We start from the raw sequence: 8140 nt of genomic DNA on the forward strand, positions 1-8140 counted from the left end.
AGATACTTTAATGCCGCTTGACTTGATGTTGATTCTGCATCCTTTCAAGTCTAAAATACTCAAGGAGATGAGATTCTTTCGTAAATCAGGTACATACCTAGCATCTGAGAGTGTCCTAATTGTCTCATCGTGTATCCTAATTTTAACAGTACCAATACCAATTACCTTACTAGATGAATCGTTTCCCATGCGCACAACTCCACCTTCAACCGAACTGTATGTAGAGAACCATTCTCTATTGGGACACATGTGGAAAGAACATCCCGAATCTAGGATCCACTCGGACGTGAGCTTGGAGTTATCGCTCGTTGACACTAACAAGAAATCATCACCACTTTCATCAGCCAAATTAGAATCAGCTACATCTTCCTCGTTACTCTCAGCAGCTCTTTTATTTCGCAGTTTATAAAAATCTGCTTTGACGTGACCTAACTTTTTACAATAGCGACACATTTTTCTCGTTTCTTTGATGCTACCAAAATGGAAGCTTGCCTATCTGCCTTGCTATCCAAATGAAGCTCATTGTCGAGTTTGTCTCTACTCAACAAATGACCCTTCACATCTTCTAACGAGATTTTGTCTCTGCCATAAATCAGGGTCTCCTTGAAAGACTTGTATGAAGGGGGTAAAGAGCACAATAATAGCATAGCTTGATCTTCATCATCAATATGAACCTCAATGTTCTTTAAATCATTTAAAAGAGTAATGAATTGACTGATGTGATCTCTAAGAAGCTCACCTTCGTTCATGCGAAACGTAAATACACGTTGTTTCAACACTAAACGGTTAGCCAAAGACTTAGTCGCATAAAGAGTTTCTAATCTTTTTCACAAGGCAGATGAGGTCTTCTCCATCAATACCTCCTGCAATACCATATTCGCAAGGCACAACTGGATTGCAGACAAGGCCTTTTCATCAAGCTCTTCCCATTCTGTTTTATTTAGATTCTCAGGCTTTTTCCCGGTAACAACCTTTTTCAAACCGGATTGAACTAGAATTGCCATCATCTGAACTTGTCACAGATTGAAATTTGTCTCACCATCGAACTTCTCAATTTCAAATCTTGCTGTTGCCATATCTGAATGGGCTGATCTATGAAAATTGAACTAGCTCTGATACCACTTGTTAGGATAGTCCCAATTAAGCAACAAACAAGTAAAAATAGCAGAAGAAATTGAGAAGATGAACACGCAAATTTAATGTGGAAAAACCCCTCCAAAGAGGATAAAAAACCACGGGCAAAGATAATTTTACTATAATGACAAAAGAATGAATAGTACAAAAGATGGAGATAAAAACTAAACCCCGAAAACCCGAAAAAATAAAGAACCCAAAAAACATAAACACAAAATTCTCTTAATGTGTTATGAGTTCTAATCTAATGGGTGTGTTTTCTAAGGTTGTACAAGAGCTTATTTATAGGCTAAATTCATATGTCAAATAATAATAAAATAATCTAAACTAATCAGTGTTTGACTGAAATAAATAAACAGAGTTTAACTGAAAGATTATTTTTCAATTTTGACTGAAAATAGGAGTCATACTTAACATAGGCTCGTCGTGACCTCGAGGTAATGATGTCCCTACAAGAATCTTGCCCTGTTCCTCGTCGTAATGCCAATGTTCCTCACCGCGACATGACAACTTGTTACATCTAAATTCATCCTGTTTCATGGTAAAACAACCTAGAAAAAGAAATAATATATTTTCATGCTATCAAATTGTCTAATCTTCCAAGGATGCCAAGTGAAAATGTCCTTAAAAAGGGGTGATCTCTGAAATAAAACTATCAAACCTAATTTCAACCATTACACTTTTAAAGTGAACCAACCAAAACACATACAAATGCATAATTGCTAGAATAACAACATAACAAATATTCATAGACATGTTCATAAAAACAAGGAAAGTTAAAGAATAGGAAACTAGAATCAAACCAAGTGTTTCTCCGGAGCCAGACTAGTTGCTCCTCTCCTCCTCCGCTCATTCTTGTTGTTCCAAGGCTTTTATAAGCACTTGCATGCTGCTACCCAAGGTGGTTGAATGGCTCTTTTCCAAGACGGAAATTGGTAAAGGAAAGTAGAAGGGAAAATGGGAAACAAAGAGAAAGTGAATGAAAGAGAGAAAGATGTGTGGGGTGAGAGATGTGTTTAAGATTTTAAGGAAACATGAGAGTTGTTTTGCAATTAATGTAATCAACTAAATAAGCTGATTGGGTCAACTTATTTGGTTGGTTTCAGGCTGTACATTTTTTTATTGGAACAGTCTTCAATGTTTACCACACTGGGCCACTTAAGTATATATATCGTTCAAATTAATCTCAATTGTTATTATGATAGCAAAAATAGACTAAATGCTTTCTCAATAAAGACATGTTAAATCCCTACCAATTTGATTATATTCCCTAATTTAAGATTAAGCTGCAATCATTGAATGTAATTTATGCCTTCATATGTTGAACATAGAAATTAAATTTAATTTATATCACCAATCCTTCCCTTCCAAGTTAGTCCACCAAAAAAAATTCAAATTTTAGTTTGATATGAACATTTTTCATCCTCTCTCTAAACTAATGTTTCAATAACAAAAAAGTCTAAACTTAGCTTGAATTAAAGTACAATGTCTTGTTGTACAAGAACTTCCTAGTGGTTGTCGAGAGTTCCACAGTTCCAACTTAAAATTTTCATTACGGATGATCGACCCCATCAACAAGACCTGTCGATATAGATTTCTGATAAGCCTTAGAGTGCTCATCTTTTACCTTTACTGAATCCATGGCAGAAACATTAGAAGCAAAATTTGGCTCAATCTGAGCTCTATTTTTCCTATCCACCAAGCCCATTGGGTTATACTATTTATCAAGGTACAATTCTATCTTGAAATGCTCTTAAGATTTCTCCAATTTACCGATCCCAACCAGCTCCCTATTAACCCCTATTACAATCCTTAAATTACTATAAACTTGTTGCACAAAATTTGAATTATTTTTCATTTCCATAAACACTTATATGAATTTATAATATTCAGATTTCAGAATACCCACACTCTGCCGATACAAGGCTTAACAAATTACACAAAATGGTCCCACACATCTGTGTGCCTAAACGACCTAGCACATGGCCAACCACACACCTGTGTGGCTCAAACAGCCCAACACACAGCCAGTCACATGACCGTGTGGCGTCATCTGCCAGTTTCAAATTTTCATAAAATTTCCAGATTTTCGTGACCTTTCTCAATATCTACGGGTTATAACACACACCTTACTGCCTCTAGAATGTCAGCACTGAAGCAGCAATCCATATTCCTGCACACGACATCGACGACCAACCCAATTAGCAACAAATATCGAAACCAAGACTTGAATTTGGTATTTACCACTTAATAAAACCAGCCCCTAAACTAGCATTTGGTCATTTACCCAGAAAAGAATTTGTTTCACTAAAACTAACTTGTCGAAGGAGTAATCACTACAGGATCCACCGCTGAAAGAACAAAAAAAAGGATCAAAATTGAATTTTAAAGAATAACTAAAACCCCTATTCGTCACATAGAAATGAATTAATTAACCTTACCACCGAAGAATGCACTTACGAGACTTAGACTAGGACAAAAATACGAATTCCTCGTTCAAAAGATGACACAATAGCTATAATACGCTAGAAAATAATAGTCGAGAAACAGAAAAAGAGGAATAAAGTTTGAAATTGCAATTATGAAAACCAAACAAAAGAGAAAGGAAATGAACAGGGGAAAAACAACAGAGAGTGTTTATAGAATTTTTAAAGAGAAAGGAAATGAACATGGGAAATGAACAAGTTTACAAATATATAGAGTTTTTCAAGACTTGCTAACATAATGAACATCCATATCAATCCATATTAAAAAGCAGCTAAACTAGTTATATACAATAGAATAATAATAAACAAGGTAAACGAAGACTGTTGGAAGCTAAGTCTTCAACATTCCAATTCAATCCAACTTTCTAAATCAAAGGGATTAGATATGCTCAACTCAATCTAATCTGATTCTCCAAATATGTTTCCCTAAATGGTACGATTTGAATTGTTGGGCATTTTGAATCTGAAGATGAAATAGAAAAGAGAAAGCATCATCAAACTTCTAGTCTTAAAAGAGTACACTCTTAAACTTAAGGGCATGTATTCATCGACACCTTACTACGACTGGCCAGCTGGTCCTAGTACCGACTAAACCTTGCTTTGGTACCACTAAATCTGACACCCTCATCCCGAATACAGAGTATTCGAATACTAAGGCGCTACATCTGTTCACCCGAGTAACCCAGCAAAATTTTCAAATACTTTTAAAACATTGAAATACATTTTATATTAGAGAAAATACCGTACATAGTTATACCGAAAATAGTAATAAAAGTACTTATAGAAAATATGGAGAGCTCCAATATCATCATATATGAAATAGTCAAAATAATAAAAATGATAAATGAGTTTCAGACCTATAAAAAAATACAAGAAAGGCCTTAGGAATACAATGCCCACTAATAGATAAGGTACTGTACTTTGAATACGTGATTCTAGGAGTCTCTCGTCGATGATGTTCCTTGGAGAAAAACAAAAGTCTACAAATCTGAACATTAAGACAATTCGAAGGCTGAGCTTTACAAACTCAGTGGTACACAACAAATCTACCATACTTTAAGCAATTCATAAATATAAGCATGCAAATCAAATGTATACATAGAAACATGACATGAATATCGAATAATTAAATCATGAGTTATTAAATCTACATAACCAAATGGCTTGCATATCAAACTTCTCAAACTTGTTAGATTGCAGATACTGCTCAAATAATCGGGCATCCGAATAGTCCCGCGCTACTCATGGCCACTAGTCAAATAATCCTGGGTGTCCATAGGGTTATCTCGAGCGCCACTCACAGCCGCTAGTTAGGTTAGAGCCTGAAGGCTGAGTGCAAACAAAGCATCAAACATATAATCACAAAAATACAACCATGACATTCAGTTTCATACTCATTTCACCTTACTTATCATTCCAGCTAAACTATTAACTAATGAGATGTGACAGTCTGTTACCTTGACATTCCGACCTTTTCTCATTCAAAAATTAATAACTCTTAATATATAACTCTAAATCGAGCACCGTTTGTTTTAAACGAAACTAGACTTCTGTACAATTATAGAGGTATAAGGCTAATTTCTTATTTTATCTTGTGAAATTTTTGGTGATTTTTCAAAGTCACTGTTAAATCTATTTTATAAGAATTTCGCTGCCAGATTTTTGTCACCTTTCAACACTCAAAAATTCATATCTTTTTAAATACAAACCGAAATTGATCTTCGTTTGTTCTAAACCAAACTAGACTGACTCAAGGTTACAACGATGTATAGATCAGTTCTGAATTATTTTTATAGATTATTGGTGAATTTTAAAACTTACTATTCATGTAATAATTTGTTTCTAGCATATTTCACAACTAAGTTTTTAGCTTCATTTTAAATCATCCAAACAAGATTTCCACCCAAAGACATATAACATGCATGCATTATCACACAAGCATGATATTTATGACTTGTCAATAAGTATAGGAGAGTTAAAGGGTACCACCTTGATGGAAGAACACCAACAAAGTTTCTTGCCTAGCTCTCCACCACTTTGCCTTTACCCTTAGCTTTAGAAGATTCACCAACCTCTTTAACTAGTAACCATGTAACACACAAGATTTCTCACAAAAATAAGAGTTGATAGGATGTAAAAACACATACTTTAAATAAATAAATAAGACATGAGAAGATGGGTAAAGACTTCCTTAAACTCAAACCCTTCCAAACACCCAAAAATCTCCCCCTTCATCCTTGAATAACGTAGATACTTTTTTCTTCCATGGAAATTTTTAAAAGAAAAAAAAACTAGATCAAGACCCTTACTTTCTTTGAGATTTGGAGGATGAAAAAAAATGGGTGAGAACTCTCTCAAATCTCTTTCCCTTTACATGACTTGCTAAGGAAAAATATATGAAGAAAAGAAGAAAAAAATGGAGAAATCTAAAAAGAAAAAAAAACAATAGGGTGATTATAATATAAGGAAAAATAGGGACAAATCCATTTTATCCCATACTTCAGTCTACCAAACCATTTTTTCCCATTGATTAGGAGAAGATTTTTATTCAAAAATGGTAAAATCACCATATTGGCTAACCATCTTCCCCCTACTTCACACAAGCTTTCCAACATCCTTAATTTATTATAAAAAGGTCAAAAATGCATCCAAATTAATTCCAACAAAAACCCAATACCAAAATAAATTTATCCATCTCCAACCCAGGTCAACACTCGAACGTTGACTCGAGAATTTGGGGTCGTTACATAAAATGTCTCCAATTAGATTGAATGAGGGATTCTAGGATGGGGGTATCTTCGTAATAGTTCTTTAAACCTTTCCCATGCCTCATACAAGGACTCGTCATCCATCTGTTGGAAGGTAGTGATCTCGTTCCTCAACTTAGCATTCTTGCTAAGTGGGAAGTACTTCATAAGAAATGTGGTGGCAATGAGTTCAACCAGGCTCGAGCTTTGTCCCTTAGTGATTATGGGAACAACTTTAATCGTAATACATCTTCAGGTACTCTGACCAATTTGAAGGAATCGCTCACCTCTATACACAATCTTAAGTGAAGGTAAGGATCTTTGGTAGGCATTCCATTGAATTGACCCACAGTCTGAAGCATCTGAAACATGACTGGCTTCAGCTCGAATTGTTGTGCCTCGATTTTGGGTTTCTTAAAAGCCAGATTAAGCTTATGAAACATTGGCATGGCATACTGTCTTAGAGCTCTATCCCTACCATCAGCAATAAGGATAGGATTTTGAGTAGGGTTCACTTTATTTCCTTGATTCGAATTTTGAAAGTTCATATCTTCGGTCCTTCTTTGAACTTCTTGTCTTCTTCTTCGTCGAAAAGTTCTTTCAATTTTAGGATCTACGGGGAGTAAATCGATAATTTGATCAATACTCATAAACACTTGAAACAATCACAAAAAAAATTAACTAAGTTAAAATTGAACAGAAAAAATAAACCAAAATGAAAAATTAAAAAATTAAAAAATAATGACTTTTAAAACAGTCCCCAGCAATGGCGCCAAAAACTTGGAACGATGGAAGTGTGCATGTGTACACAATTGCAACAACTAATAAAGTGACAAGTCAATGTCGAGTGATCATACCCATAGGGACTGTGTAAGAAAGTATTTATGAAATGCAATTAAAAACACTTTGGTGAAGGAAAATCTTTTGTTTTGAAAGAAAAGGGTTTAATAAAACTAGATTTTAACAAAGAAAATTAAAAGGTAAAAATTCCAAAGCACGATTCCAAAAGATGGTTTTAATTAATATGACATAATTGTGTTAGATCAATTACATTTCTTAAATTATTATTACAAAAAAATGTTCATGTTGTTACAAATAAATCCACAAGAACTTTGTAATTTGTTAACTATAGCACATAAAGACTTACTAAATTAACTAATCTCTCGATATGCCAATTCAAACAATTAGTCAATTTCAACGAGCATGTAAAAGATTAAATGAAGTAACAATATACTCCTACATTTAAACAATTTATCACAATAATCTTATAAGTTGTGCAAGACTAATGTATCATTTAATACCGTCGCTAATTTAAACCTCACTACCTTAGAAGATTAAACATGCATCGATGAAGTATTGTATCAATTAATTACAATTTCAATACGATTAATAATTAATTCATTAGTTACCTTACAATTATAATGCAAGTATAACATAATCATGGTTTTAATTAATCAAACTATTTTCCAAGACCTATAACAACACAAACATGATTTTAATAACTTAAACAATGAAATGTAATCAAGCTAACACAAATTAAATTTAAGCCATGTTAACTAAATTAAGAATAACAACATAAAAAATATTCATAGACATGTTTATAACAACAACAAGGAAAGTTAAAAGATAGGAAACTAGAATTAAATCAACTGTTTCTCCGAAGCCAGACTAGTTGCTCCTCTCCTCTTCCACTCATTCTTGTTGTTCTAAGGCTTCTAGTTGCTCCTCTCCTCCTCTCCCCCTCCGCTTATTCTTGTTGTTCCAAGGCTTCTA

At 34.0% G+C, this 8140-nt stretch overlaps 1 non-coding gene across 1 annotated transcript; it reads left to right on the forward strand.

Moving 5' to 3' along the window:
* The first annotated feature begins 6398 nt into the window (after positions 1–6398).
* On the forward strand, positions 6399–6505 carry LOC128036328 (small nucleolar RNA R71). The gene has a single exon (XR_008193126.1). It is a non-coding gene; the product is annotated as a small nucleolar RNA R71 (small nucleolar RNA).
* The last annotated feature ends 1635 nt before the right edge of the window (positions 6506–8140 follow it).

Source organism: Gossypium raimondii, chromosome 13 (genome assembly GCF_025698545.1).
Source record: "Gossypium raimondii isolate GPD5lz chromosome 13, ASM2569854v1, whole genome shotgun sequence".
Taxonomy (NCBI): domain Eukaryota; kingdom Viridiplantae; phylum Streptophyta; class Magnoliopsida; order Malvales; family Malvaceae; genus Gossypium; species Gossypium raimondii.